Source organism: Drosophila santomea, chromosome 3R (genome assembly GCF_016746245.2).
Source record: "Drosophila santomea strain STO CAGO 1482 chromosome 3R, Prin_Dsan_1.1, whole genome shotgun sequence".
NCBI lineage: Eukaryota > Metazoa > Arthropoda > Insecta > Diptera > Drosophilidae > Drosophila > Drosophila santomea.
In genome coordinates this window covers 16265936-16281822 of record NC_053019.2, presented here as the reverse complement: position 1 = coordinate 16281822, position 15887 = coordinate 16265936, and the positions used below count along the sequence as shown (strand labels likewise).

Here is a 15887-nt window from a genome sequence, read left to right as displayed (position 1 = left end):
TGATTGCCGACTAGCCGACAAAATGACTGACTGACGGACTGACTAACTGACGGACTAAATGACTGACTGAGTAACTGCTTGATGGAAGGAAATCATATAAAATGTCTATTTTTATCGCAACTTAATTGCATTTGTGGGTCACCGAAATTAGGGCTATAATGAGCACACACACGAGAAATGCGGGCCGGGTTGAAATTCGGCCGCAGATAAGCAGAAAATGGCAGTATCGACATCGTATGATATTATATGTTAATTAACCCAGGTGAGCGGTTCAACTCAGTATCGTTAATCGTTATCTCGTGGGAAGATCAGACTATTTAAACTGCTGAGCTTCATTTTCAAAAGTTTTTGCCCAAGCGAGTTGCAAATGAAATATATTGATTTTCCCCTTTATTATTACATTTTCCCCTTTATTATTACATTTTGCTTACAAATTGTAATGATCAAGCGTTGGCAATAATTAGTTGCTTTGATTAGTTTACAATCATTCATTACCTCATAGACTGTGACTGTGTATACTATAAATTTATATAGTAGAAATTCATGGCAGTAACTTGGAATTGATAAGATGATATTAAATATTCAAAAAAGTTAATAAGGTTAATGGGTATAATGGGATGCATTTGCTAGCTTATTGTTTCAATGTTATGATAAGTTGGAAAGGGTTTTCAACAATATAATTCGAAAATCTGTTGACTGTGGGAATTCTGAAGAGTACCCCGTTTTCAGGCCGTGGTGTGTTAAAGGTAGGGAAAAGGAGACGTTGCCGTGGATATTAATCCGTAGATTGTGTGGCATGCAACCCGGTCTGCTATCCGATGTTGATCTTTCCATTTGAATTTCATTTAATGCCCGTTGTGTGTGCCCGAGTATTTTTTCTTGTTTTTATTCAATTTCCCTTTCGTTATCCCATCTGTAGGGTTGCTGCTCTACAGATAGTAGATTGGCGTGCCCAGTTTCGTTGGGCATATTTTATGAGCGTTTCTTTTGCTCCTACCTACTGTCGAATATGTCGAATATTGTTGTTGTCATTTTTATTGAAAGCCAGCGCGCGGCTACATATACTACAGCTACAAACACACAGGGATACGGGGATACAGTCAAAGATACAGATACAATGGCGAACTCATAAGTTTTGCTGCTCCCATTTGTGTATTTGTGTGCACAATTCGATTCCATACCTTTTTGTGTGCGACGGCAGGCGGCACACGCTCCAAAGCAATTAAGCGCATGAATCAGGTTCGTTCGGTTTTCAGGGCAGGGCAATGTATCCGAGTATCCAAGTATCTGAGTATCGGAGTATCCGTACGCATTTCAGCCCGTGTGTGTGTGTGTGTGTAAAGGCGGCATGCGCTTTTTTTATGGGCCACAGAGAGACACAGCAGACAGCAGACACCGGCACAATAAACTTAATTGATATGAAATGAAGTCATTTGGCAAAATCACTGGGAGAGTAATGGACCGCGCTCATTCAATTTGATTTGATGTCGGCCAGTTCGGCTCGACAACAAAGTCATATATGTACGCACATACATACGTACGTATGTACATATATGCTGTGCAAATTTATTTATGTATATAAAGGCATGTGTGTGGATTTTTCGAAAGCAATTGAGCATATGAGGCATTTACACACATCTGCATATGCATTTTTTTTTTGCCGCCGACCAAAAGAGTTTTCAATTAAAAGTTACATTTTTTGTGCGCCGGCAAAGTGCGGAAGCCGTCTGAACTGGTTGCTCCACAGCGGTACTGTATGTCTGCAGATAAAGCCAAAAAGCAGCCAGCTGGCTTATAATGGTCATAATTATTAATTAGATACATACATATATGTATGTAGCTGGCAAACACGATTGCCCCCTTCTGCGAGGAGCTAAAGGCACTTAAATGGAGACTTGAATGCAAAATGCGAATGCAAATTTGCCAATTGATGTTGATTGAATTGCAAGCTGCACCGGCACCACAGCCACAGTTACAGCCACTGGCTAATTAGTTATATTTTTTTCAACTGGCCGCTTAAGTGAATGACGACGAACTGCGTCACTTGGACTTGATTGAGTCGATTTCTCGGAATCGCTGATTAGGAACGTTCCTAATGGCTTGACTTTTGTCGCACTTTTGCGGCTCTACGAGATGTTGGAGCCTTGAAATAAAACAGCCGCCCCCTTTGCCCCCCCAGCAGTTCCGCCCGCTTGCCGCCCTACAAGTGCCCCCCATTTCACATTAATGGGCCCCGTTTAATTGCGTGACTCATCAGCTGTAATCGCCGCCTGACATCGCGAAGCGGACTGCTGGCTGCTGGCTTATTTGCCTGAGCTGTCTGCTGGGTACTTGTTAAGTTGTTACTCCAGCTCGATGGGGTTGGGGATGGGATTGGAGATGAGGTATTGGATCCCAAACTGGCTCTTTGAGCTCCAGCCGCTCGCCGGCTCTTTCAGCTGGCGGCGAAGAAAGCACGGCTCTTAATTAATAATCAACTGAGCTGGCTGGCAAATGAGGGTCTTGATTGGCAGATTGAAATTGATCGGCTACAATTTGAATACAGAATATAACAATTCTTATATATTTTTATTTTTAATCAATGGCATAGATGCGCCAGAGAGCTTCACGTTGCCATGGCTGAATTGAAAAATGCGCAATTCGAACATATGCTTACCAATATGGATTATTCTAATGATTCCACTTTTAATATGTGGTCCTTTACCAAAAAAGTAAAAAGAATGCCACAGAAAGTTACGCCTCTGAAGAACAGCAATGGTAACTGGTGTCGCTCCTTAGAAGAGCAAGTACAAACATTTGCGGAACACCTTGGCGACAGATTCACTGCGTTTAATTTCGCATCCGAGGGGGATATCAACAGTATAAACGAAGTACTACAGCGCCCATTCCAGATGTCACCTCCAATAAGACCTATCCGTCTGGAAGAAGTCTCAAACATGATACGTACCCTCAAAAGACGAAAGGCGCCAGGTCACGACCTAATAAGCAACGCAGTACTTAAAATCCTTCCCAAGAGAGCACTATTACTTATCACATTGATATTCAATGCGATACTTAGAGTGCAATACTTTCCCAAAAAATGGAAGAGTGCTAGAATCAGTATGATTCTAAAGCCAGGGAAGCCGGAACAGGATCCAAGCTCCTACCGGCCTATCAGTCTCCTGCCCTCCTTATCGAAGGTAATGGAAAGGCTGATAGCTTCCCGACTTATAATACATCTAGAAGACAATGATACTATCCCAATGCACCAATTCGGATTCAGAGCTGGCCACAGTACGATTGAGCAACTGCACCGTGTAGTCAATCATATCCTGAAGGCCTATGACCATAAAGAATACTGCAACGGAATCTTCCTCGACATTCAACAGGCATTTGATAGAGTTTGGATCCCGGGACTACTAGCCAAAGTCAAAACAGCGCTGCCAGCCAACCTGTTTGAGCTCATCAGATCGTTTCTCACAAACAGAGAGTTTTGCGTCCAGTCCAGAGACGCAACCTCTGTAAATGTTGCCATTGCAGCTGGCGTACCTCAAGGAAGCGTCTTAGGACCGATACTTTACTCCATCTATACAGCAGACATCCCCAAGCCAAGCTATTATGAAATGACCAATGACAACAGCAAAATGCTGCTGGCCAGCTTCGCTGACGACGTCTGCTTTCTCAGCTCCTCGAAAAGTGAGACCGAGTCGTCACAAATGCTGCAAACTTATCTCAACGAATTCGAGAAATGGGCCATGGCGAACAACATCAAAATTAACGAAAGCAAATGCGTAAACGTTTGCTTTACGTTACGCCGTAAAACAACTCCTGCGGTACACATTAATAATGTGGACATAGAGCAAGCAACTAAGGCGAAATACCTAGGCCTCACACTGGACAAACGCCTAACCTTCCGAGATCATATTGCCAGAGTCGTCAAAATGTGCAACCTAAAGCGTAACCAACTATTCTGGATGCTAAATAAGAAAAGCAAACTACCTTTAAGATGCAAGCGTCAGATTTATCAGCAAATTATCGCACCTACTTGGAGATACGGCATCCAAATTTGGGGAGTGGCGGCTGCGTCCCACCGAAAACGATTCCAAACCGTCCAGAACAAAACATTAAGACAAATCACTGGCTGTGACTGGTTCGTTAGCGGCCAAACGCTTCACAATGATTTAAACCTGAGCCTTGTTGAAGACCAAATCTCGTTCTTCTCAAGCAGATACAACGATCGACTAACTGCCCACCGTAATCGTCTCGCCCGGAGATTACAGGGGGCTATCCCAATTCGCAGGCTCAAAAGAAGACATTTTGGGCTGCTTCTAAGATGATAGTATGAATATATTATTTACCTGAAACCTCACTACTCGAAATTTGACCTATTCCTATATATTAAGATGAAAACAAATTATATTTTATAATTAAGAGATTATTTACTTAAGACAACATTTAGGTTAAAGGCTTTAATTGACCTGTTCCTGAATAATATTAAATAAAGATGTTAATTAATTTAAAAATCAGAATCTGTATACTACTTTATACAATTTCTAGCAGGCATTGATAATAAAGCATAACAGAAATGGGAAAAATATTAGAAAATGAATATAACGAATTTAGTTTAATATTACATTTGTCAGTCTATTAAATAATTCATTAAATTATTTTAAATTATTTATAAATAATGAAAAATATATCCTGTTATTTTTAGGAATTTATTACTTGAAAATTTCAGTAACAGAATACATTTTTTTAATTGAGTAATAACATTTGCCATATATCGAGAAATCGGTGATTAAGCGTATCAGAAATGTGGAGGGGCGATTAATGGGCTATGGGCCCATTTGTTTATGCATTCTGTTTTCAGTATGGCAATTGCATTAGTTTCATTATTTTCATTATTTGTTTACACTTGCTATTAGCGTGAAAAATGCAGCCACTCCGAGTGTGATTGTTGTAATGAGAGCCACAAATGCTTTATGTTTCCGAATATACTCGTAATTCTTTGCATTTGCATTTGCATTTTTGCGTAATCTCGTCGCTGGGCCCATTCAAATGCCAAATGGCTGAGCCCGTGTGTTCTGTTTGTGCAGTCGCATAGTTTGCACATACATACGATCCAATACACATAACGAGTATATGTACATAGATCCAGACTGACCAGTTGCAGTTCCAGTTCCAGGCTATTTCATGCCATGGCAATCCATTCATTCATCGCGTCAAGTGTCAGGCCGTCGTCTGTCAGTCAATCACAAAACGGTTTGAGTAACAATTTAATTAATTTCGTTGTGCAGTGCGAAATGCGAACCTGTTGTGCCACAGATATTAGATATCATAGCGCTAGGCACACACATAATGCTGCCGCACTGAATGAAATTGCCTTTTAATTATGCCTAATACTCATGACATGACTCAATTAAATGCCAACGATGACTGGTAGAATTTGCTGAATCCGAAGCCCATTCCAAAAGATATCAGATTCAGATACATAGATAGCAGATAGATAGCAGATAGATGGATAGACATCCAGAACCCGAGCGAAAGAGAAAGCTCGACATTTCGCAGTCATATTAGTTTTTGTTATCTCCAGGCATGGTGATTAACACAAAACCACAGGCAGTTAATATGGTTTCCACTGTAACTGGGCCAAATGCAAATGACAAGTGCGGCTCTCGAAGATCGAGTGCTGCTTGAAATTCGGAAGTAGTCAATTATGGATTCAAAAAAACTAAATGTAATGGAATAATTTCAAATTGTATAGCCCCAACACTTCTATTGATTAGCAATCTCTTGCCGAAAAGCCGGGATATTCGCTTGTTTACTTGCGAATAAATGCACAGTCATTGATAATTCAGTTTCTTTGGCATTATGGTGTGTGCGCAATCATTTGTTTACATTCGCTTATAGTTGCGGCAATTGACAGGGCAATGTTTCCCCGATTGCGATTACTAAACTGGCAACTGGCAAACTGGCGAACTGGTAAACTGGTTATAAATGGCAGAGTGCTGAGGCAGCCCCTATGCTCATCGACTCATGGGTTCGGAACAGAATGGAACAAAATAAATACGAATGCGAATTTTCAGCACATTTTACCGTCGTCATCAATGCACAGGAAACACCAAAATCAACAGCATTTACAAGAGCTGGCGAAAACGGCAAACGGCAGCGGCATCATCATGAAATTGAAATTAATTATATGTCAACAACGTGATTACAGAGAAATTTAACTAATTCGAAATCGTTGATTTATACCGAGCTAAACGGGTTGATAAGATAAGGCTTTCAGTAATTTATCGTGTTTCCATGGTCTATCAATTTTGAATCGAGTGTTTGACTTTCTCTTTGCAATGATAAAATGGTTGCGAAAAATAAGGTAAATCAAACAACTATTGAAATATTTATAGAGGGCTTAAGATATAGCAAACTAATTCCGAACTGATGTAAAATGTTACTTTTTATTGAATGACACATTTGATAAGCAGACCCCCATTATTTTTAGACATGCCATGGTGATATCACATAAATGTAGAGCTGATTGACAGAAAAAAAACGTGCGCTTAGTGCGGTTAAATTACAGAAAATATATATATTGATACATTTCTGTTGGGGGTGAATTACCTAGTTGATAAGATAAGATTATAGGTCATTTATCGTATTTGATTGGCCAATTAATTTGCTATTGAGGCGTGTACTTTCCACATAATTAAACCTACAATGGAATATAGAAGTGCATTTGTAACTGCGATTGATTCTATGTTCCCAACATTAAGTTCCCAATCTAGCAATTTATTGATGTTGATATATGAATGGTATATATATATGGGTTTTCCCCCTCTAAAATATTGTGTAACATGTGTAAGCATTGTAGAACACTGATTAGAACTGACTGCCTGTAAAAAGGTTATCTGCCCCTTTCAATCTTTGTACTTGACCCCAGATGATGAAATTCCGAAAGGTAATTCCGAGAAATGGTCGTGGACTCATTTGCTTAAGGAAACGTACTCAAATTATAGATTATTTTCCCTATTTTAACTTAGCTCACCTGTGAGGGGGCCACTCGGGCGGTTGTTAATTGTATCCGAATGAGTCAAGGTGGGTGAAAATCCAATTAAACGATTTCACTCTCTTCTTCGCCGTGTTGTTGGGTAAACGCTTTTTATGGTTAGACTATTTATAGTTTTGGGTGGCAAAGGTCACCTCATGTATGTATGTAGGTGGTGGCCCTTTATTTAGTTTTATTTTTATTCAGTTTTATTTCCTTTTGGTTTTGGTTTCCTTTTGTTTTCACTTTTTTGTTATCCTTTTCCAGCTCACTTTTTACTCGCTGACGTTTTTACACGGCTCGTTGGTTTCGCTGCTGATTATAATCCTTAATTAGTCTAACGAGTTGCAAATTAATCCACTTTCCCTAATTAAATTGCCTTTGCCGCGACTACGGTCCAAGCAAAAAAATAACAAAAACGCAACTGCCAATGGCGGTGTCATTTCAAAAACAAATGAAAAAATTTACAAAATAAACGACACAAAAAAACTGACTAATGAAAGAAAAAGGAACATTCCAAGGGGGGCGGGGGTGGTTCGGTGATGAAAATGTAATTAATTCATTAGCCTGCCAATTGACAATTATTGATTATTGTTTTGGCTCGGCGACTGCGAATTAATTTTAATGTATTTTCGCTGGCTGTTTTTGAGTTTAGCTGCACAATTTGTTATTGCCCGCACGTCGTTCATTTATTTAATTTTTAATTATTTTGAAATGCGTTCTGGTTTCATAATTGGCAGCCCATTGTCTCCTCCATGCCGTTTGCACTCATATTATATGCAGCTATAATGCCTTTGTAATTTAATTAAATTTATTTGCATTCATTTATTTATTGTGAAACAATGTGCAAGCCGAATCGCGACCCTGTTTTTGCTTCATTTGTCATCTGTGTTCATTTTCAATTTGGTCATTTGCCTCGTTAAAATATTAAAATGTGGCGAATATTTTAATGTGTCAACTGCGCTTAACAAATGTTTTAATTGTAACGAGCAAAATCTGCTTGGGATATTTTTAAATCTGCTTACTAAGTTGCTTCAGCATTTGTCGCAATACCTTGTGTATGCAAATGTCTAGAAATCTGATTAAAATACAGGAAATATAGTGCCAATATAATGGCGCACAAACACCGACGGCAGCGACAAATTAGTTTGTGAAATTTGGGTGAGGCATAATGGGGTCATATTTTTTGTAGACTCAATATTCACTGCTTTTCTTGGCACTTAACTGGGTTTCTCGTGTTTAACTGTTTTGTTTTATTTAAACATTTTTATAAGCATTTTGACCGTTCCGACCATAATAACTTGAGCTTTTCGGCACTTAAATGGCAGCTTTAGCGCTTTATAACCATTATATAGTTATTTATTTACTTTTACTTATTTATATTATTTATTATTAAAGCAGCAATGGCAACGGCAAACGACAGCATTTATGGCTGGGCAGCGTAATTAATGGGAAACGAACACACGGTCGACCATTAAGTGGACTTCAATTACGATTGAGCGTTTGCTTTATTTATAACACCTTTTTGCCAACTGAATTTAATTGAGTAATTGAAATATTTTTGTGAAAATGGAAATTTCCTTTTTTGCACACGCTTCATAATTTATTTATGAGCGAATATATGTATGTACATATATACCAGTAGTCGCAGTGTCTAGATAGCTGTGCCACATAAATTGAATTGAAAATCAATTGGCAACAGTGCGGCTGCGTAACCTGTCAGCGGCGTTCGCGTTGACAAATTGCCTGCCGAGCGTGCGAACCACCAGCAATAATAGGGGGAAAAACAAAAAACAAAAAAAAACAAAAAAAAGACAAAAAAGAACAGATACAAAATGCTGGCAAACAGCAAGGCTGGAGGTGTGAGAGTGGCAAAGTATCTTGCAGATACAGCAGCCAGCAATTAGCGAAGATGGCTGCTTCTGCCGCTTAAATTGCTGTCCTCTTTGATAATATTTTTTGTGCTGACCATATAAACTCGATCGCTGATCGCTGATTGCTGATTGCCAATTGCAAATTGTTGATGGCCGATGGCCGATTGCCGTCGGTGGGAATGCGGTGGGAAAATAAACAAATTAATGGAAAATGCCAAGCGAAAATCATAAAAGAAAACAGTCCCATCCCAGGGCGATATATAAATACGCACATACACATACATACGTATATGTACATACATATACACATATTTAAAGATATCGCTTAATGGCGCTTGACGTTGCTCTTGCCGCGCTAATTCTTTTGACCAGCAAACGCGACAATAACAAACAGACGAAATGCTAATTAGTTTCATGTGTGACTAATGGACACAAAAGCGGCACAAATACACACGTTCGCACACGAGAACAGCTCGGATACAAAGATACGAAGATACAAAGATACACATGCGTGACTTCTTTTCGCCGTTGTTATGTTATGGTTGTTATAGCTCGGCTGCTTTTGCTGTTGCTGTTGCTTTTGCTTTTGCTGTTGCTGTTGCTGTAGCACACACTTAATTAAAATAGTACACTCTCTGAGGGGGTCGATTGTTCAGTTCTAGCCGTAGCATTCCTTGTATGGCCTCATGCCTAATTATAATTACGTGGCGCGTAAATTGAATTTGACTCTTTTTGTTGGACCCCGCGGCCGGTCAAACGATTTACCGGCAAGTTAGCGTTTCGGCTTCGCTTCCACGCCGAGAAAGCGCAAAAAGCGCTCGAAAACACGGCCAGAACGGATGGCAAATAAACAGAGAGTTAGTCAACAATCCGATACCGATACCGAAACACCGACCGGGACCACGACGGCAGCAATTCTGAACGACTTCTGAGTGCGAGTGCTATAAAGCACGAATGTTGCTGGCGTGTTGCTGCTGCTGCTGCTGCTGCTGCTGCTGCTATGCTGTTGCTGTTGCCGCTGCTGCTGCGGCGCTGCTTTTGCCGCTTGTGTGAACTGCGCCGTGCAACTATTTAACGACGACTGAATGTGGCAATTATGTATCTAGATACATTTTGGCCAAACGCTTTGCGGGGGTTGGTGCTAAACGAGGGCCCATCATAAAACATATTACTATAATTACAATTACGCTGCGCTCACAGCGAGAGGGAGAAAGAGAGAGGGAGAAAGGAAGAGAGAGAGAGAGAGAGACAGCGAGAGCGAGGGAGATACAGCTATGGATATAGATACAGATACATTAACTGATACGCATACAGATACAGATACAAACGGTTGCCGCGCACGTGAACATAACGCACGGCAATAAAACACGAATTTTCATATGCATTACGGCTTAATTGTATCTCGTTGCGAGCGATGAAATGTATGTGTGTGCGAAGCTCATAAATTCAAATTCACGATGTTGCCGTTGCTGTTGCTGGCCCCCTTGCAACATGTTGCTGGGGTGTCTTTATTAAATGCTGAATGTGTTTTATTGCTTTGATTGCTGCTGCCGCACGGCGTCTCCATGCACTTGCAAAAAATCTAGCTACACAGAATCTAAGAGATATTTAAATGTAGCTTTAGAGTTTGAGTTTTGCATAATTGGCACAGAGTGATATTGAAACGTTCTAGTTCTCTGACACTTTTAGTACATTTTTCCAAGTGCAGCGCTTTCTGCTTTGCGAATTGCCGACGTTGGCTGCCTTCGAGTTTGTTTTTAATTCTCTATAATTGAGTTATATGTATGTACATACTTTAATAAGTCGGCGGATGCTGATGCTGCTGCTGCTGCTGCTGTTGCTCGGGGAGTTCATGTTGCCGCCGTTCGTGGATGTTGCGGCTGTCGTTACCGCTGTTGTTGCGACGGCGTTTAGCGCTAATTAATGCTGAGCCAACGGCTTTTCAATGGTTTTTATTGCTTTCGGCCTTTCGGTTGGCTGGCTTTGTCTTTCTCCTCTTAATTGCTCACCGAGATTTATTATTTGATTAATTATTGAGATTTCGTTGCCATATTCACCGCTCACATTTCGAATCGCTTCGTTTCGTATCGCTACGTTTCGTTCCATTCCGTCTTCGCTACTCGACTCTTTCCAATTTCTTTAAAAGCTTTTGCTGTTGTTGGCAATAATTGGTGTATAATTTCATTTCCTGAGAACGTCGCTTTGGGTCACCGCACACACAAAAGCCATTCATTGTCTTTACAGGAATGTCGTAATTCAATTTGTGTTGTTAGTCAGCAGTGTGAGATTGTGTGCGTGCCTTTTTCTTTTTTTCAGCTTGGGTGTTTTTGCTTTACGATTTTATTAATAATAATTATAAGCTATAAGAGGGGCGACAGCTCAATTAGCTATAAGGGTGCGATTATTAATGGGCGATGTTATGCTATTGATAAGGCCAATTACTCATGATTGCCATATTTATTTTTAGGTTATCGCGAGCGCTCCATATATATATATATTCGCAAATGATTAATGCGGCTTCAATTGTGGTCAAACAGTCAAACAGTGAAACACTGTCGAAAACAACAAAAAGCAAAAAGTTGCCAAAGTCCGGGAATGCCAAGCCCATGAACATGAACTCCCCTCACATCCCAGATCTCAAGAGCAACAGTTTAAGCTCAGGCTCGGGCTGAGTCCAGCATCATTAGGGAAGTGAAGCCACAATAACAATGGACGGGCTATGAGTGCCCTGATTGCTCATTTAAATTCTACGGGCTGCAAATTGAATTGAATTGGGTATTCGCTGAAAAGGGATTGAAAAGGGCAGCGGCGGCGAACTAAAAATAACTGCGAAAATATGAAACGAGAAATAACATCAACAAGATGCTGATGCTGATGCTGATGTTGCTGCTGCTGCTGCTGCTGCTGCTGCACAGACGAAGATGAAGCAATTTAGATACACTTGAATAGAAGCACGACGAGCAAAAAATCGGGGAGTCGTGGAAGTCACTTCAAATAAACACGACTACACAGGGAGAAAGTTAAGTCATATTGTCGCTGCTATAGATTAAGCAATCACTCCATGACATCGTCAAATAAAACGATTGAAGTGTGCTTAATTGTTTTAATTGTGGATTGGTTTTATTTCCTGATAACTCACAGTATAGCTGAAAACTGTTCAGTAATCTTGTTCTACACATTTCAATTGAAATAATGACAATTAAATTTGGACGAATTAAATGCTTGCCTTGATTAAATTTTGTGGTGCTATTCCCGGGAACTGGTGATTCAGTCATGTTCATTAAAATGTTAACTTTAAGCCAAGTTACTTGCTATTATTTTATATGGAATTTTTGGCATGGAGGGATTATGGCTTATGGATTTTCTAAGAACTATGGATGTTAGGAAATAGAAATTCTATGTAATTTGATCGATTTTTGATGAATCTCAAAATTTGGCTGCACCAATGTACATATGTGATTTTTCTTCGAAATAACTATTCAAGAACTTTAGTCAAACTCAATTCGGACTTACCAAATTACTGACGCATGTCTTGAAATCAAGTGCTTAAGCTAAAACTAAGACTCGTTCTTAAATGTGTACGAGTACTTAAACTGCGATTGTAGGTTTATGCTTTCCATATTTAAAATAATCCATTAAGTGAGTAAAGTGGTTGGGTGTTCTTTCTCTGCACCGATGAAGTCATGTTCAGGCTGCATGCAAAACAAATTGTGCGTTGCATGGGGCGCGGGATAGGATGCTGCTGCCCGATTCCGATGGTGATGATGCCGATGATGGTGATGATGCTAGCACACAAAACTTGCCTTACTTCGAGCGAAAAGTTCACGAAACACACGCGATGTTGCGGATGGGACTTAAGCCGAAACCGACGACCAAGGCGCTTCGGTCGTTAACGCAAAACGTCAATTTACAACTGCGAATGTGATTGTGAATGTGAATGCCCAACAGCGGCAAACAAGCTGGGCAACATTGACGCCACGGCAGCAACATGTTGCATGTTGCATGCTTTTGCTGCCGTTGCTGCCGCTTTTCTTGTTGTTGTTCTTGCTGCTGCTGCTGCATTGCTTTGGCTAGAGAAAAACAAAGAGCACAAGCAAATAAACTTATTATAAATATCTCCACTTAAGGAGACGCTGTGGGGGCCCCGTTTATGCTGCGGACACGGCAGCAACATCGCTGCAAATGCGCACACGCAAGCTGAAACTGCTCTCATTCAACTCACTCGGATGTACACTGGAAATATTTCGAACCACAACATTAGAAATTTTGAATTATTGTTAGAAACAACTTCTAAAACTTCTAAATTAAAACTAAAACTGGAGCAGAGGTTGCTTGCAAACTTGTACTTTGGAAAACGATTTAAGTAGGTGCTGCAGTGCACCTTTTTTTCTCTGTGCACTGAGAGAAAAGATAGTGGAGCTGTCAAGTCGCATAAGGCAAATAGGCAACAAAAGCATTAAACGATGACAACAACATTGCGCTTAATGGACTGCCGCATTCGCGTCTCAATTCAAAAGTGCATCTCTCTCTTTTGCTATATTCCCATCCTTTTCTCCCTACCTGTCTCTCTTTCTCTTTCGCCCGCCACGGGAATACGATGAAGTCGTGTATCTCTGTCTAATAGCCTGTTTGCTCTTGGCCTGCGTTATAAATCCATTATAATAAAATCATTTTGTTGTTTTATTAGCTTGGCAACATGTGGCTAGCTCAATGTCTCGTTCTCTCTCTTTCACCACCTCTATTTCTTTCCTTCTCTGACAAGTCAAGTGGCTTGGCAACATGTTGCTCGGCTCATAAATATTGCAAGTGTTTTCAATTAGCTCACATTCTGTGACTTTCATATTAAATGAGAGCGCGCTGCTCGCTCGTGTGCACTTTAAGAAAATGTTATTAGGTTACCATAAAAACAGTAAATATATTTTGGTATAAAAATAAGATTCTTGTTTTAATAAATAAAGTGGAATGGGAGCGAGATAAGGAAAAAACTAATTTTAAAAGCACTTAACAGATCTAAATACCCAATTGGCAAAGTTATGGTTAATCCAAAACTCATTCTTGTATGCTCCATATTTTTTTGAGTGTGCAAGTGGGTGTTGGTGCGCTGGACTTGATTCCAATTATATATTGCATGGCGCATGTGGTGCAATTAAAAACGAAACAAAACCCAAGAATAAACTGCAGCGAAAAAGGTCAAAGTTTTTGAGGTCAGGCAAATGGCACGAGGAGTTTTCCTCATCCCAAAAGGCCTGCAATCAACGCACTTCCGCAGCTAGTTTTCCTCGGCTTTCCCCACAGCCAGCCCCAAAACCGAAATGTCAATGGGCCCCATTCCGATCCTGGCCCCCATTTGTATCCATTTGGCTGCGAATATGCTGGTGCTGGTGCTGGTGCTGTTGCCTCCGATGCGAATGTGTTTGGCTGTTTGTGAAAGCAATTTCCGCTCGTGTCCGCAATTAAAAAGCAATATCATCTGGAGTCGACGTAAACACAGAATTGAATTGAATTTTTATGATGTGTTTGCTAAATGGTTGCATAAAAGCCAAATATAACAGACAGGCCCAGGCTCAGGCTCAAAGATGCAAATGTAGATTCAGATACAGATACAGATACAGATTGAGATTCGGATTTCAATCGAGATACAGATACATTTATCGTTACACTGCTATTCTGGGGACTGTAAATGCATTCAAAAGTCACAGGCGCCCAGCAAAAATTGTATCCGATTTTGTGTTTGCCCATAAATGTATATGTACGTTAGCAGAGAGAAGCAAAAATGAAAAAACCAATGGCGAAAGAAATTGAAATAAATGGAATTGAAATGGAAATGCATTTGCCGTGACGACGACGGGCTGAGAGGAGGGAGGGTGTGGGAAAATTTACCCCTTCTTTGGCTGCCTGGGTGGCCTGTTCCGTTTTAACTCTTTTGCTCGCTTTTGCTGCCAGGCTCTTCCTTTTTCATATTTTTTTTTTTTTATTTTTCCCCTTTTTCCACCAGACAGCGGCGTGTGTCCTCGACCATGTGTTTCATTAGCGTATTTATGGAATTTTTATGCGCTTTGCGACATTTAAAATGTGTGAAAAATGCATGAAGGCTCGGGCGATGGCTAAATGTATTTGCCAAATTAAATTCCACTCGGGGAGAAAGGGCGTAAATTTGATTGCAGGATGATGGCTTGAATTCCTATTAGACATAATTGGAGCTGAGTTTTCAGGTACAGTAGATAATCTAATTATGACACTTTGGTCCGTAGATAATATGCTGTGTGGCCTAAGTAATACCTTAATGTAAATAGCTCAAAATAATAAATCTAATGGATATACAATTTTGCAATAAAATCTTGTTTAATAACGATTTACTAAGAGCTGTTTTAGTTTTACCTACTGTAGAGCCCAAATAACCTGCAAGGGTCAACTGAACTTGGGCAAATTGCTCATTCAAGACCTGACTGCGTTAACCCTTAGTTGGCAAACTTCGTCCGTATTTCCCCAATTTGAATGCAAAATCGCTTCGACAATGGGCCCGTTCAACCCTGTTAACCCGCTCATTAAAAGCGCCTCAAACCCGGAATGGCGACAAAATAAAGGTCTTGTCATATTTGCATAAATGTTCACTCAATAAAATGTCATAATTAAAAAGTATTTCCTCTGTTGTTGGCCCGTTGCAGTTGCTGTTCCAGCCTTTGCTGCTGCCTTCAATGACCTTAATTGCTGGCGAACGTGTGGCAGCGATTCGAATGTGCCCCATGCAGCAGACGCAGGCTGTGGCACTGTCAAATGAATAAAATTAAGTGTAGCACTGACTCTGGTCTGCACTACGGACTGCCGTGCAAGAGAGCAGCATCAACTGCTGGCAGGATATGTTGTTGCACTAATTGAATGTGGCATGCTGCTACAGCAGTGGCAGCAGCAGCAGTGGCACCGCAGTTTGCATCTGTATCTGCTGCCAGTGGCGCACAAGTAGCTTCATTTTGCGTCACAATTCGCATTCG

The 15887-nt window shown here is 40.4% G+C and overlaps 1 protein-coding gene across 1 annotated transcript in view; it reads right to left on the bottom strand.

Annotated features, from left to right (window-relative positions):
• The window catches only part of LOC120452199 (homeobox protein abdominal-B), a 40162-nt gene extending 32823 nt beyond the window's left edge, over window positions 1–7339 (bottom strand). Inside the window, exon 1 of the mRNA XM_039636317.2 lies at window positions 7025–7339. The gene's annotated coding sequence lies outside the window, so the exon portion shown is untranslated. The remainder of the gene's footprint in view (window positions 1–7024) is intronic.
• Window positions 7340–15887: the final 8548 nt, after the last annotated feature.